Source organism: Podarcis bocagei, assembly GCF_964188305.1.
Source record: "Podarcis bocagei genome assembly, chromosome: 5".
NCBI lineage: Eukaryota > Metazoa > Chordata > Lepidosauria > Squamata > Lacertidae > Podarcis > Podarcis bocagei.
This window is the reverse complement of record NC_138129.1, coordinates 20964724-20981278: the sequence shown is the minus strand read 5'-3', so window position 1 is coordinate 20981278 and position 16555 is coordinate 20964724.

Sequence of the window (16555 nt, the reverse complement as noted above, 5' to 3'; positions counted from 1 at the left end):
AATAAAATCCACCTGGGGGAGGGGGAGTTCTTTTAATACCCTGGACATGCCAAGCCATCAAGCAATGGGCAGTGGGCTTTTTCCTTGGTATAGCAAAGAACCAAATTAGTAAGAGGCTTGCTATGCAGCGTAAGATAAGCTTCAAATGAAGATGTTTGGGAGATAAGCAGTACAAATGCTTGATAAGAAAGCAATTAGAATTAACAAAGAGTTTGCTAATCACTCACCCACCAGTGACGCAGAAGGAAGGTGTGTGTCTCTCCGAGTCTGTCTAAATATATACCTATGTGGACCCCGTGAGAAAGATTAAAAACACACACATTTCCTCCCCGAACCTGCCCCATACTTTCCTGCTGCTTCATGGTAAACAAATATCCTCACACTGATCCTGGGTGTGCATTGCACTTTTGGTACAGGTCACAGGCTGCAAGAAGCACATTTAAAGTTTGGACCCCTCATCCTACCCATCATGGACTGGTTGGATGCAGAGGGAGGGAGGAAGCAGTTGGGGACCCCCCCCCCAAGGGAAGAAGGCTCAGAGCCTGGGGAATGATGGCGAGACAAAAGTGGCCACTGAAGACGTAATAGGACTTAGTGAGCTGGGAGAGTCTGTGGCAGAGAAGTCCAGGATCAGGCAGAAGCCATGGGTGTCTCCCCCTCCTGCTGTGACAAGCTCCCATCCCCCTTGTCTGCCAGAACCCAAAGAGGCATGAAAAGGGCTCAGGAGAGGTTGGCTTCACAGCTGATAGATTGATTTGTGTATCGAGGTCCCCAAGACACCCCTAAATAAATTCACACCATAATTTTTGTTTAAGGTTTTTGGCCTAATTTTGGCCACAACTTTATTAAAATACAAACAAAGTGAGTGGCTGCTTAGGCATTGGTTATGACTATCTGTCCCCACCCAGGGACAGAACTGACATCTGCAATCCTGCAAAGTTAGTAAGGGAAAACATTTTATGTTATGGGTACCAGACCCTTACCTCTCCCCAAATGCTTCCAGGGGCTCTTGCATGGCCCTATCCCCCTTTACAGGGGTGCGGACAAAAGCATGGTGAGCCCCCAGATTCCTTTAATGGAATACCCTTGCAGCAACAACATTGTAGGGGTAGGCACAGCCAATCCATACCCCTCCACCAACCCATTTTTCTAAAAAAAACCAGTGCCTAACCGCAACCTTACAAGTTGTGATGATTTGCTACGCAGTAGGCAAAAACCAAATGGCACCAGCCAAATGGACAAAATTCCTACCAGGCCCCTGCCCCAAAAGCAAGCGACCCCATGGCAGGCATAACAAGGCCAAACGCAACAGACTCCCTAAAATTAAGGGAGGGTGGTCAATGCTGCGAGCAGGGAATATATATCAACCAAGGCTGTCAATCTATATTAGCAACATCACACTCTCCCCTGCAACCCAAGGAGTCCAATCACACAGTGGGCCAACCAAACCAACTTGCCCAGCAACAGGGGGTGTCTGGTTAAACCCACTGCAACCCATGAAGGAGAACACGCTTAATAAAACAATGAAAAATGGAAGAGCATCTTTGGTAGGTCCTGGCACACGTAAGGGCGCTGAGCCCACCCAGGGATGGCTGTGGACAGGATTCCTTTATTGCAGAGGGTTGGACTCTCAAGGTCCCTTCCAACTCTACGATTCTATGATTCTAAATCAGGGCACCCTCTTGCCCAGACTGGCTGTCTAGCCATGATGTTCGCTCGCCAGACACAGCACCTCCCTGACCTTCTCCGCCATTTATTTAAGGCTACAGCTCTTTAAAAATGTATAAAATACAGGAGTCATGGTGGAACACAATCGGCTCCCCAGTTGGGCTGTGGTTCAGTGATATGGATGGAGTGACGAAAAGCAGCCAGGGAGGAGAGACTTTGGCATCTAAGCCTCCCGAGGGAGCCTCATGCATTTATCGGTGTCACCAGAGCTAAAAAGATAGGCAGGGAAGAGACTTCTAGGAAGGTTAAACCTACCGCGTGAATTGTGTTTGGGAGAGCTTTTCTAACGTGACTCGTGCAGCTGAGCACGAAACCCTCTGAATCTGTTCAAAATGCCGTTTGTGATGACAGAGGGGTTAGCTGACAGCGTGCACACTCTGTCTGGATCAAATAAAGAAGGCTTTTAGTGAAAATTCAGAGGGATGGGGAGAAGATCTTCTTTTACTGCTAGGGAGTCTAGAAGGCTCAAGGTCACCTTCTCAGCACCTCAAGGTAAAGCACACTTTCAGGCTTGATCTCGCAGCAAGGGTTGCCAGCTTTTCAAGCGGCCCCTGCAGAAGTAGCATGAGCAACGGTTTATAGGGTAACACCTTGTTGTTGTTGTTTAGTCGTTTAGTCGTGTCTGACTCTTCGTGATCCCATGTCCCAGAGCGCGCCAGGCACTCCTGTCTTCCACTGCCTGCTGCAGTTTGGTCAAACTCATGCTGGTAGCTTCAAGAGCACTGTCCAACCATCTCGTCCTCTGTCGTCCGCTTCTCCTTGTGCCCTCCATCTTTCCCAACATCAGGGTCTTTTCCAGGGAGTCTTCTCTTCTCATGAGGTGGCCAAAGTATTGAAGCCTCAGCCTCAGGATCTGTCCTTCCAGTGAGCACTCAGGGCTGATTTCCTTCAGAATGGGTAGGTTTGATCTTCTTGCAGTCCACGGGACTCTCAAGAGTCTCCTCCAGCACCATAATTCAAAAGCATCAATTCTTTGGTGATCAGCCTTCTTTATGGTCCAGCTTTCACTTTCATACATCACTACTGGGAAAACCATAGCTTTAACTATACGGACCTTTGTTGGCAAGGTGACGATGTCTCTGCTTTTTAAGATGCTGTCTAGGTTTGTCATTGCTTTTCTCCCAAGAAGCAGGCGTTTTTTAATTTCGTGGCTGCGGTCACCATCTGCAGTGATCATGGAGCCCAAGAAAGTACATCTTGGCAAAAAAGAGGAGGGGCATGACCCCAAAGATAACAGGTACGGGGGGGGGGAAGAGATTCAATTCCAAAAGGCAAACACCTCCAGTTTCCCCTTTCCAAAACAATATGTGAACCAAAACACAGCCACCCTTCTTCTAAACTTGCGCTTCTCTGAATTTGGCAATGCGGTTCTTCGGCCAAATAATTTTTTGCAATATTCCATATACTAGCGTAAAGTGTGCATAAAGAGGCATGGAGAAATAGGAGAAATTCACTGGTGACTTAAAGAGAAAACTGCAAGAAAACTGAAGAAGAAGAAGAAGAAGAAGAAGAAGAAGAAGAAGAGGAGGAGGAGGAGGAGGAGGAGGAGTTTGGACTTGATACCCCGCCTTTCACTCCCCTTCAGGAGTCTCAAAGCAGGTAACATTCTCCTTTCCCTTCCTCCCCCACAACAAACACTCTGTGAGGTGAGTGAGGCTGAGAGACTTCAGAGAAGTGCGACTAGCTCAAGGTCACCCAGCAGCTGCATGTGGAGGAGCAGGGAATCGAACCCGGTTCCCCAGATTATGAGACTACCGCTCTTAACCACTACACTACATTAAGACTGGGAATATGAGAAACCAAAGTTGAAAGATTTGCCCAGCCCTATTGAGAAGACACATATTTCTATCACATATTGCAGCTCAATCACTGAGATCAATGGGGGTGTTTCAGTGCTCCCCCCCCCATGCCTTAGATGCACATTCAGAAATATATTTAAGGTAAAGGCAAAGGGACCCCTGACCGTTAGATCCAGTCGCGGATGACTCTGGGGTTGCAGCGCTCATCTCGCTTTATTGGCCGAGGGAGCCGGCATACAGCTTCCGGGTCATGTGGCCAGCAGGACTAAGCCGCTTCTGGCGAACCAGAGCAGCGCATGGAAACGCTGTTTACCTTTCCACCGGAGCGGTACCTATTTATCTACTTGCACTTTGACGTGCTTTCAAACTGCTAGGTTGGCAGGAGCGGGGACCAAGCAATGGGAGCTCACCCCATTGTGGGGATTCGAACCGCCAACCTTCTGATTCGCAAGCCTTAGGCTCTGTGGTTTAGACCACAGTGCCACCAGCGTCCCCTAGAAATATATTTATGAGAGGGCAAATGGGGCGATTTCCCAGGGCAGTGAATTTGAAGGGGCATGTTTTGCAACACCAGCAGAAGGGCCTAGAGTCTTAGCCTTCATTTAAAAGAAGACGAAGAACCTTCTATTTGCTATATAGGACAAAACTACAAACCTAAATCCTGTGTGTATTTACTCAGAAGTAAGTCTTACAGCAAAAGGGACGCGGGTGGCGCTGTGGTCTAAACCACAGAGCCTAGGACTTGCCGATCAGAAGGTCGGTGGTATGAATCCCCGCGACGGGGTGAGCTCCCGTTGCTCAGTCCCAGCTCTTGCCAACCTAGCAGTTTGAAAGCACGTCAAAGTGGAAGTAGATAAATAGGTACCGCTCCGGCGGGAAGGTAAATGGCATTTCTGTGCGCTGCTCTGGTTCGCCAGAAGCTGCTTAGTCATGCTGGCCACATGACCCAGAAGCTGTGCACCGGCTCCCTCAGCCAATAAAGCGAGATGAGCGCCACAACCCCAGAGTTGGTCACGGCTGGACCTAATGGTCAGGGGTCCCTTTACCTTTACCTTTAAGTCTTACAGCATTCAATGATGCTTACACTCAAGCAATGTACATAGCATTTCAGCCTCAATCTGGGGAGAGAGGGGCTTGTTCTGTACCCATTGCTGTTAGTTAGGTTCCCTGCTGCCCAATTTATCCTCATCACAGCCTTGCAAGGTAGGCTAGGCTGAGCAAGAGTGATTTGCCCAAGACCATCCAGGGAGCTTCAGGGATGAGTGGAGATTTGAAGTCTTGTCTTTTTGGTCCAGCTCACTTACCCCACAAGTCTCGAAAAGAAGATGTAGAACTGAACAAGCTGGAGGGGTGGGAGGAGTGAAGATGCTCTCTCTGCCCCCCCCCCCCCGCTCCCCAGGGCGCGTTCCCCATTTCTGCTGTGTAATTAGAATCTTGTACGCCTGTTATCTTCTGCCACAGCTCAACTGCGTCTGTTCGGCTGGTTCTGTCTTGGATATCTTGCAGCTGCATCTGGCTCCCTGGCACAATTGCCTGTGTGTTTAGGTAGCTTGCAGCTCTGTCAATTACCACTTTTGGATACTAAAATCCAAGGCTTTATTTCAGTCAGAGCTCACCGGAGCTCAGCTCAGGTGTGCGCCATTGCCATTCTAAGAGGACAAGGGAGAAGTTCATGGTGAACTTCCGGCAACTCTTTTTCTAGAAAAATAGCTCTGCTAAAATCTGTCTCCACCATTCATTATACACCTTTAGGTGAAAGCATTCCTTTATAACCAAACTTCCGACTGATTTAGGTGGGTAGCCGTGTTGGTCTTACGCAGTAGAAATATACCGTATTTTTTGCTCTATAAGACATGCCAGACCACAAGATGCACCTAGTTTTTGGAGGAGGAAAACAAGAAAAAAAATATTCTGAATCTCTTATAGAGCATAAATACGGTATATATAAAAATTTAAAAAATTGTCCCGTAGCACCTTAGAGACCAACTACCGTATTTTTTGCTCTATAAGACTCACTTTCCCCCTCCTATAAAAGTAAGGGGAAATGTGTGTGCGTCTTATGGAGCGAATGCAGGCTGCGCATCTATTCCAGAAGCCAGAACAGCAAGAGGGATCGCTGCTTTCACTGCGTAGCGATCCATCTTGTTGTTCTGCCTTCTAAGATTCAGAATATTTTTTCCTTGTTTCCTCCTCCAAAAACTAGGTGCGTCTTATGGCCTGGTGCGTCTTATGGGGTGAGAAATATGGTAAGTGTGTTCTTGGTATGAGCTTTCGTGTGCATGCACACTTCTTCAGATACAGTACACTGAAACAGAAGTTATCACCAGACCCTTATATATAGTTGGAGGGTGGGGTGGGGTTTTTCTCAGGAGGGTAGTAGGAGATGGGTGATTGACTCTGCTTTTACACATCTTAATAAGTATTTCCTAAATCATCTGTGTCATCAATAACTGCTGCTGCTGCTGTTAGAATTCTAAGATTGTTCTTTGGTTCAAATTTTTCAGTGTATCTGAGTTTTCAGGGCCAAAATCTGAGACCTAGGGACAGTACCCTGCGATGCCTTGAGGCAGTGGCGTAGCGTGGGGGGTGCAGGGGGGGCCGGCCGCACCGGGCGCAACATCTGGGGGTTAGGGTTAGGGGGTGCAAATCCACAGGTTAGGGGGCGCAAATCCACGGGTTAGGGGGCGCAAATTACTTGCCTTGCCCCGGGTGCTGACAACCCACGCTACGCCACTGCCTTGAGGCAGACCTTGGAAACAGAGGTTAATTAGGAAAGGAGGAGGGCAAATCTCCCAAGTGCCTGTGCTATGATTTGCAGCCAGCTCCTGCATGCAGTCTTCTTAATAATAATGTTTTATTATTATTATGAAAGCAACTCTCCCCCACCTGGACATTCAAGCCCTCCACCTGCCACCTGGAAGAGGTCAGGCAAACCTGAGGACTTCAGGTCAGACTTGGAGGTCTGGCAACCCTAATTTAATTCAAGAGGAACCAACTTAATTCAAGAGGAATTTGACTTATGCTAGCTACCCTTCTTGCCAGCTAAGTTCTGCAGGGTTCCCAGGTCATGTGGCAATTAGGAGATAATAATGTTGATCTCAGGGCTGTAAACAAACAAACCAAACACTGCTGCCGTTTGCATGTCAAGCTGCAAACATTTTGTTTTTCTGCTCAGCAAGCATCCCTCGGTGGACAGCCACTGCAGCTTTCTAGTAATATATATTTTGCTTTTACAGTGGCAGTTTGAGAAACTTTCCACATCTGTAAATGGGGAGTGAAACAGTCACATACAGTGGTGCCTCGCAAGACGAAAAGAATCCGTTCTGTGATTTTCTTCGTCTAGCAGTTTTTTTCGTCTTGCGAAGCAAGCCCATTGACGGATTAGCGGATTAGCGCTATTAGCGCTATTAGCGGCTTTTAGCGGCTTTTAGTGGCTTATCTGCTGATCGGATCAGCTGATAAGCGGCTTAGCGGCTTAGAAAAAGGGGGGGGGGAAACCAGCAGGAACTCGCAAGACATTGTCGTCTTGCAAAGCAAGCCCATAGGAAATTCGTTTTGCGAAGCACCTCCAAAACGGAAAACTCTTTCGTCTAGCGAGTTTTCCGTCTTGCGAGGCATTCGTCTTGCGGGGCACCACTGTACTTTTCTTTGAATCGGGATTTTGGCCCACAGCTCACTCCTGAAGGTGGACTTGGTGGCACTTAATGTGCGAAGTGGTTCTTAAAACCCACAGGACTGGTGATGGCCGCAGAATTCTAAGTTGATCTCTGCAGATTAACTTGACACCTGCAGTTAAACCACGAGGAAAACCAGCTTGCTCCAAAGGCCACACATTTGAAATATGCATAGCCACACTCAACCACCATCCGCAGGAATAATTGTACCGACACCGGTTCATTATTTAACACCACATATGCATGATTTAAAATTGTCCTAATAAAAAAGACGTTGGGCAGGAGAATTGCAAATGCATACCTAGATTGATTGGAAGTGTGTATGTTTTGAACATCTGAAGCACAGAACAAGGAAAACGGGATGGGGGTACATGAGGTGCAAGGGGAGGAGTTTGGTAAGAGGGGTTGCCAAATTTTCACAACTTGCCCTTGGAAAGAGCAACTCTGCCTGGACTGAGAACAAAGTTCTACCTCAGTTCTGGGACTGCACAACAGCTTAAGATCCCTAGCCCAGGGCAAACTGAGCAGCAGCGGAGTGGAAATTACTGTTTGGGATTATAAATTTCAGCCACAGGGACTTTACAACCGGATCCCTCCCTCGCTCCACCTCAATAAGCTATAAGAAGGGAGCTGCTAAAATGAGAAGACAAAGAACCCCCATCTTCTGTGCGGTACCTGATGGGCTGAGGCATCGCTGCGCCCATTATGGCTGCAAATTGATTGCCTTGTCTATCATAAAATGAGCCTCTTTAATACACTCAGGCCATTTATGGCCTCTCTTTCTCCAGGCCCAGGAATGAGGCTTCCCGTTACTTGGTCTGCATCTGTCTGAGACGGCCGGAGGACCAGATCAATTGCTTCCTCTGCCGTGGAAAGTTTGCCCTGTAGACTAATGCAATCCAAAGTGACACTACGTTTTGGGGAGATGAGTTTTTGTGACTTGGGCTGGGGTGGAAGAGAAAGGATGCAGGGCCAGGCGCCCGTAATGGAAGACAGGAAGAAGCCAGACCAGGAAAGATGTGGGAAGATTGCTAATGTCGTCCACGAGCACCGGAGCACATAGGTTTCCAGAGGAGTAGCCTCCGCTCCAAAGCCTTGTGCAATTAACTGCTGCGCAACAGGTAGAAATCCAACAGGTGTAGATTTCTCCTCAGTGGACTGCCTCCTTCAGGGCAACACTGCACTTGTAAGTCCTGGCTGTTCCGTAGTCGTTAAAGGTGTAGGATCTCTGTTGGCGAAAGTGGGGAGGAAAACCCTAGGAGTGCCCCCCACACTTGTTGGGATAAAATGTGGTCATGCATGCAAACTCATACCAGAATGCAGGGGTACCTCCTGGCCCATCTCTGTGGAGAAACCGAGGCTCTTCAGTTGTTGTTGGACTCCAGCTCCCATGATGCTGAGCCAGCTCGGCCGACAGCCATGGATGATGGGACTTGTAGTCCAACAAGATCGGGCTCACTACAGGCCCCTGAACCCTGCTGTGGGGCTAATGGGTTTGCAGTTGGGTTGCTGACAGAAAAGGCGGCTTCTTCTGCCCACTCCAACTCCTCCTGTTGTTTCCAAGACTGCTCCACAGGGGCACTCTCCAGATTGCAGACCAATAACCCCACATCTCTGCTCTGGGATTGAGAAATTTGCAGAGCACCGCAAGCAAGCAGGAGGGGAGGCGGTGGGTGGGGGAAGGAAAAGTGACTCTTCTAAGGGAGCAGGGCAGGAGGCCCAGCGCCACCTTGCAGCCTCTTCCAGAGGTAAGCGGAGACTCCACGCTTGTGCCTGACTGGCACGTATAGTTGCATCGCCAACTTTTCACTGGCATTGTTACTGCACCTTTATCAACAACTCCACAGACAAGAATTTAGCAGCCACAGAGTTTCCTTCTGTGCCAAGGAAAGCTCCTGCTGCCAAATTTCTGCATGCTGGGCTGATGAGTAAAGCTAATACAAACAAATAGTGCTAATAGAAGTTGGCAGGCCTCCTGGGAAGCTGATTTCAGGACTTAAGATGCTCTCCCCAACTTCCTCCTGCCCCCCGCAGTAGAGTTTCTGGACTTTTAACAGAAAAACCTACAAAAATACTCCACCATGCTGAAAAGTAAAGGGTCGCTGTGTTTCCCTGTCAATATTCTAGTTGACATTTTTTTTTTTTCAACTCCTAAGTTGAACTCCTAAGTAAATGTTTAAAACTATGACATTTACTTTCTTCCTTTTCTTCCGGTTATTGTAAACTTTCCTCTACCCTCCAACTGCCCTCTCCTTTTGCCTCATTTTTTTAAATACAGGGAGTCTGTGGACATACCTTAACTTGTGTGTGCTGCTTGCACGTTTCCCTGAGCCACTGGACTGATCCAGGCACAGCACCCAGCATAAAACAAGCATTTTAACAAACAATAATAAATGTGGATGGTGCCCAGGCATGGCTAGTGCCCACTGGACTGGTAGGGCAAAAGGCAAGGAGACCGACAGCATTTGGCACCAGCGCGAATGACAGACAGAGCCATTTCCTAAGGAAGAAGGCAGACGGTTGGGGCATGGAAAAGGGTAGACTAACGTTGGTGGGGCAGCGCCCTACTTGCCCTAACAGAGTAGCCTCCACGGATGATGCCCAAGGCTGTATCCAGGTCCCTCCTTTTTCTCCCTCTTCCAAAGGGCAATCAAATAGTGTAATGGAGGACTAATTCCATATAAGTAGTAAATACTCTGGATTGATTTACTTGGATCAAAAGCCACAGGTCTGCAAGGGTAATAGTTCAGGGTTCAATCTATGAATGGAGGGTGAGCCGAAACTGATCTGTGACAAATGGTCTCGAAGTTTCCCTTATAAAGTCCAGAGAGTTGATTGTAATCCTCGTTACTGGAAGCGAGAACAGAACTAGGGAGTGGTGTTTTTAAAACTAATCTCAAACCAAATAATCCGGGCTGGCCAACTTTTCAGCATTATTTATGTCTCTTGCACCTCCGACTGTTGTGTACATGGGACCATTCCCACATACACCTGCAGGAAGGAGGATGGGGCTCAAGGAGAGGCAGCTGGCTCTGCCTGTCCTGGGCTCAGTCTGGCTCTGCCTCCTGGTGGCTTCTCTGCCTTCTGACCCCCCCATCCCAACACGCACCAGTTCCCACTGAGCTAACCTCTTGCCTGCTCCCCATGCCCCATGGCATAAAGCAATAAGGCCTCACAAAGAAAAAGAGGACAACAGAGGAGCTCTGCATAAAATGTGTATATTCCAATTCATGGGTGTAGATGCAAATTGAGAAATATTTACTACGATTACAACAGATACACAGTGCACCTTATCATATTGGGGGAAGACTGTGTGTCAGTCTTCTGTCTGCTGTCTAGGTTATCCCAACTGACAAGCAGATTCAAGGCTCTCGCTCCCCATCTTATTTATGTTATTATCACATTTGTAGTCTACCTTTAGGGACGCGGGTGGCGCTGTGGTCTAAACCACTGAGCCTCTTGGACTTGCCGACTGGAAAGTCGGCGGTTTGAATCCCCATGATGGGGTGAGCTCCCATTGTTCTGTCTCAGCTCCTGCCAACCTAGCAGTTCAAAAGCACTGCAAGTAGGGCAAGTAGAGCAGTGCAAGTAGAGAAATAGGTACTACTGTGGTGGAAAGGTAAACGGTGTTTCCATGTGTTCTGGCTTCCGTCACGGTGTTTCCGTTGTGCCAGAAGCAGTTTAATCATGCTGGCCACATGACCCAGAGAGCTGTATGTGGACAAACGCAGGCTCCCTTGGCCTGTAAGCGAGATGAGTGCCTCAACCTCATAGTTGCATTTGACTGGACTTAACTGTCCAGGGGTCCTTTACCTTTACCTGGTCAACTTTTCCTCCAAAGAACTCCGAGTGGTGTAAGCGGTTCCCTATTTTATCCTCACAACATCCCTGTGAGGTAGGAGTGCGATGGGCAAAGTACAGGACGGGTCAGGGGGTGGAGATTGGGGGGCACACACACACATTCTGCTTCCCCCCTCCCTCACTACCCTGGCCTGACCCTGCTCTTCCCCTTGACTGGCAGGAGCCATGGGTAGATGGTTCCCACAGAAGACTTGAGCCGCAGCTCCAGCCTCTCACTGCTGGAAGACACTCAAGCCTGGGGGGGCAGGTCGGGGTGGTGGAGGGGGACAAGGAGTGGTGGACCTGCACCTTGCTAGACTGAAGGGTGGTGGTTGAGGAGGAGCACCAGCAAGAGGAAAGGAAGGAGGGGGCGAAGGAGGGAGAAGGGAGGTCGCTTCTTCCCACTTCTCTCTACTGTCACTCGCGCTGGGCCATGCTCCTGGTCAGCTGCACCAACAGCAACACAACTGCTATTTTGGGTTGGCCAAACTCGAATTGGGGGGGGGGGAGGCATTCCATTTTGAAATATACTCAGAGTCTAGAGTGGATTTCATGCTCTTTATTCAGCTCATAGTGGTGAGGAGGAATGAAGTTCCGCCAGGATGTCTGCTTTATATACATTATTTACATAATGGGCCCCACATGATTGGCTAATTCCGGGATTCACCTGTAGGCCAATCAGGTTGCGGATTCACTTCCACCTGGAGCTGGATTGGGTGGCTCCTGTGGACCAATCAGACTGCTGTATTCTGGATCCTGTTGTTCTAGGACCAATCAGACTGCTGCATTCTGAATCCCATTGAACTCAGTACATAACACATTTGAAGTCCAAACAGGACACTTTTGTCCAAAAATGGGGCGGTCCTGTTTTTCTAGGGATGGGTGGCAACCCTACTGTGAGGTAAGGTAGGCCGAGAGGCCTTGACTGGCCATCACCCAATGAACGCAGTGTCTGGCTGGGGATTTGAGCCCCAGTCTTCCATGTCTAGACCCCTCAAACAGAGGACTGACCTCTGTACAGTGGGACATATTGGCAACCCCAATGCTGAGGTAACCAACTGGCAAGAAATAATATACCTGGCTTGCTCTCTGCCACAACTTTTAGGAGAGGGCTGGCGTTAATACAGAGATCAGCAAGCGAACATTTACTTGCTTGGAGTTAAATATGCTCACCTGCTAAATGTAATCACCTGCTAATTGTTGCAGCTCAAACTGCTGCTGGAGGGGCAGCCAGAGGAAGGGAAAGCTGGCATCTTGACTCTGGTTTCAGAACTACTGGGCCTTTGATTTATTAGGCTGGCCAGATGGAAAGGAGGCTGGGGCTGCATCCTGCACCTTTTAATAGTTGCAGAAATGAGGGGGATCTGGCTGGTGCTGCTTGCCAGGTAGGCTTGCCAGAGAGAAGCCAAAATCCCCTAGTCTGTGTAACCACTAGGAAAAGTACTAGCCCAGAGCCCTCACTTTCAGCATAGATAAGTGTGCAGGTAATTTGGGGGCTTTATCCCTTCTTGATTCAGGATCGTGGACCGTTTCTTTCTCTGTCTCCTTCCCAGCGTTTGGGAAAGGGACGTGCGCCGAAGCCGTCCAAAGCCCTGCCAAGTGTACGCAGAGGCTCCAGGGGCAAGAGAGACGCTGATGATCTCCTATTAAGGTCTGTCGGAGCAGATGGCCTGTTCTGCTTGCTGATTCTGGAGAAAGCAGCAAAACGGCTTGTGCCTTGCCCAAAAGCAAACAGGAGTTGTCAGCTCAGGAGTTTGCTCCCTTGCCTGGTATTCAAGCGGGTTCATTTTAGCAAGGCTCATTGACCGAGGGTAATTACAATGGCCCAGCAGCTGCAGAAGGGCCACACACCCCAGCCGGCCGCTGTTCAGGGAGCCGGCAGAGATGGCAGAGGAGACGCACAGCTCTGCATGTTATGTGATGAGCTTTTAGCGCATGCGACAGAGCGAGGGTCCCAGGCGGCCGCGGGGGCTGATTTGCACAACCGTTTTGACACGCAGGCGACACGATGGAGCGGCTGCCGTTGCCAAACTCTCACTTTACTGCAGCCGAGGAAATCTTATTATCGCTTTGAAAGGGGCGCTGCGGCTCAGGCAGTCGTTTGCCAAGCCGGGCAATATGTTGCCAGGAATGTCTCTTCTTCCTCGAATGGGTATGTAAGGGTGAGCAGGGTTGCCAACCGGCCGGAAGCAACAACAAAACACTGCTCCTGTGCCTTTTGCTGAGAGCTGATGGTGCAGAAATCAGCATTAGCCAAGTATAGGGATTTCCTAAGTGCTGCAGAATTAAACTGCTCCCAGAGAGATGGGGGCACGCAGTCAAAGCCTGCACTGCTCTCTCATTTACTGTACACTCAGTGCATATCCAGTGCTGGGTTTTTGGTCCATTTTCACATGACCTTATCTAAAAGTGCATATGTACCTTGTACTTTGTTACAGAATGCTACTGTTTGATGTGTTGTTTCTCAAAGCAGCCTCACTCCAATCAGTGTCTGTATTGAGCCATTCCTAATTCTAGCAAATGTGTGAACCACCTTTGCAAAGGGTAAAGACATCCCTGCACTGTCAGCTTCCTCTGGTGTTCACACAAACAAAAATAAACCTCACAGCAACCACAGAATTGTAGAGTTGGAAGGGGCCCCAAGTCATGGGTAGGCAAACTAAGGTCCAGGGGCCGGATGCAGCCCAATCGCTTTCTCAATCTGGCCTGCAGACGGTCCGGGAATCAGCGTGTTTTTACATGAGTAGAATGTGTCCTTTTATTTAAAATGCTTCTCTGGGTTATTTGTGGGGCCTGCCTGGTGTTTTTACATGAGTAGAATGTGTGCTTTTATTTAAAATGCTTCTCTGGGTTATTTGTGGGGCATAGGAATTTGTTCATCCCCCCCCTTCAAAATATAGTCTGGCCCCCCACAAGGTCTAAGGGACAGTGGACCGGCCCCCTGCTGAAAAATTTGCTGACCACTGATCTAGTGCAACTGCCTGCAATGCAGGAATCTCAACATATGGTCCCCCATCCAAACCATTAGCTTGCACTGATGTGAACAACTGGGGGTGGGGGAGAGAACTGTGAAACTGAAAAAGCAAGACCGTGCCCTAAGAGGGCAACTGAGTTTTTTTTTATAAACACACATGGCCAAGTTTCCAGTCTTCTTGATCACACAGCGGGCAGGGGAAGCTGAGTGTGGAAGCATTGTCTGCTGGTGGCTCAGAAACTCATGGGATTCTTGCAGGGGTGCAAAATAGCATGATATTCCCTCATCTGCACAACTACATATAGGGGTCCTATATGTAGTGGCAAGGCTGATAATTCAGAGACATAGACTTACACTGCACTATAATGTTTTTTTCTAGTTTATGGCATGTTCTCCTTAGGGAGGCTCACATTTTGGTTTTCTGGCAACTACATTATTGTTTTCCTGGCCATTTGGGCAGTACCAACACTATTACATTGTTAAATCTGTTTTTAATATTTTTTTCTAGTTTTATTATTGTATTTTATTTTTACTTGTTTGCAAGCATTGCTTCGGTACTTATAAAAATGCAAACCTCTTAAGGAAATGACCATTTGGATCCCAAAGCATCATACTCTTCTTCCTTTGCATCTGACCATCCTAACCCGACATGAAAATGTGACCTGGGGACAATTTTGCAGTGTGCAGAAGTATCCCACATCTCATGGCTTGGTGTTCTAGTTTCACCTTGGATACTTGAGGAGAAGACATTGTCCCAGGATATGCAGACTGGGATATCTTAAGTCTTACCACTGAGCTTCACCTATTACATATCAGGCTTCCATTGATGGCGTAGCAGTGGGGCCATTTGTAGGGTGTCATGGGGTAGCCTTGGTGCTGGATCACAGTTTTGTGGTTGCATTAAGGAATGGTAAAATGCAGAGAGGCAGTAGGGTGCTCTGTTTGTAGGCATCCTTGATTTCAGGTGATGCTAAAGTAGGACTCTAAAGTAGGAATACTGTGAATATGTTGCTCTGAAGTGTTTGTGTAAGGGACGCGGGGAGCACTGTGGATTAAACCACAGAGCCTAGGACTTGCTGATCAGAAGGTTGGCAGTTCGAATCCCCACGACTGGGGTGAGCTCCCGTTGCTCGGTCCCAACTCCTGCCAACCTAGCAGTTCAAAAGCACATCAAAGTGCAAGTAGATAAATAGGTACCGCTCCGGCGGGAAGGTAAACGGCATTTCCGTGCGCTGCTCTGGTTCGCCAGAAGCGGCTTAGTCATGCTGGCCACATGACCCGGAAGCTGTACGCCAGCTCCCTCGGCCAATAAAGCGAGATGAGCGCCACAACCCCAGAGTCGGCGACTACTGGACCTAATGGTCAGGGGTCCCTTTACCTTTAGCATGTCCCCTACAAGGGAGAAGCAACTTCTCTTTCCCATTCCTTTCGCACCTGCTGCAGCTCAGGGTAAAAAACATGCAAACTTTTTGCTAGCTGGCTTGATCATAGCAGGATTGCCAACTGACTAGAAAAAAAGCTCTTTGGTCTGCTCTTGTACCATTTAACAGCACCTTGATGTGCAAAAATCAGTGCAACTTTTTTACACTTGGGGAACGAACATTATCTCCTGTTAGTGGCTGTGTACAACTTCCCACTTACTCCACATCCAATGCACTCCTGCCTCTGGTTCAGGAAGCTGGTGTGTACACACGGCATTAGCCACAATCTGTATCGATCCTGCATCCATCCTGTCCTTTCAAATGCTGTATTTTGATGCGTTTCTCCCCACCCCCACCCAGCTTTAGTCCAAACTGAGACATAGAACAACCCAGCTGTGTTTTAAGCTAGTAATGTGTAAACAGCTTTGTGTTTCAGGCAGCTGTTAAAGGCACAGGGACGGTGGCATGTTAAAAAGTTGACAACCCTCGCCTAAGCAGCTTCCCTCCCCTCTCCATTAGTATTCAGAAGCCCGAGAGGCTGAAAAATAGTCACAGTTCAGCTGGAATGAGAATTTGGCCCGTACTGGGGATGGAGGCAGTAATTTTGGGAGAAGGCAGATTTGTCTGCCAACTTAAAAGCACAGTATTGGTCCCCAGTACCCCTGACAAATGAGCTGTCCTCCCCTCTCCTTGATACGGTGTCATTAACCAAGGAGATTGAAACCTTTCCATATTCTCGTGCCCCGGGGGGGTGGGGACTTGCATTTGCAGTTCTATTAGTTCGGCAGAAGGTGGAGCGCAGCGAGCAACAGAACTCACACTTAATTGAACCACAGCTTAATAGTTTTGCACGAGCAAATTTATTTTTTTGGGGGGGGGGGGGAGGGAGGGCAGGGAAGTACAATTTCTGCACAACAATCAAGTTCTTAAGCAGAGAAATAGAGGGTTTGGGTTGGTGGTGTGGTTTTCTTTTGTTTCCATGTGGCAGGGATGGGTGGTGCTGTGGAATTCACAGCTGTAGCCCTTGGTAGTTCAGTGGTGGCCACTGGGTGGTCAGTCTGGAGTGAGGGATTCAGGTTTTGGGTAGGATTTCCAGCTTTTAAAGGGTGTAAAAAAGAT